Below are 256 nucleotides of genomic sequence, written 5' to 3' on the forward strand. Positions count from 1 at the left end.
CTCCCTCTCAAACGAGCCGGGGATGATTTACAGCTCATTATCAGAGTAACACTTTGAAGTTTTAACAAGTATTCCAGATCATCCCAAATATAGAAAGGAAAGAACATATAAAAGATTTAGAAAACCTAAAACAAAACAAAAAAAAGGCCAAGAGTCTAGAGATGAAACAGCAAAAGGAGCCTCCTGCCGGCTTTCGGGAGGGGTGGGGAATATCAGAAGGATGGGAAATAGGGCACGGATTAGCTACCTGGTAATC

The sequence above is a fragment of the Pterocles gutturalis genome, unplaced genomic scaffold (genome assembly GCF_000699245.1).
Source record: "Pterocles gutturalis isolate BGI_N339 unplaced genomic scaffold, ASM69924v1 scaffold17184, whole genome shotgun sequence".
NCBI classification, from domain to species: domain Eukaryota; kingdom Metazoa; phylum Chordata; class Aves; order Pterocliformes; family Pteroclidae; genus Pterocles; species Pterocles gutturalis.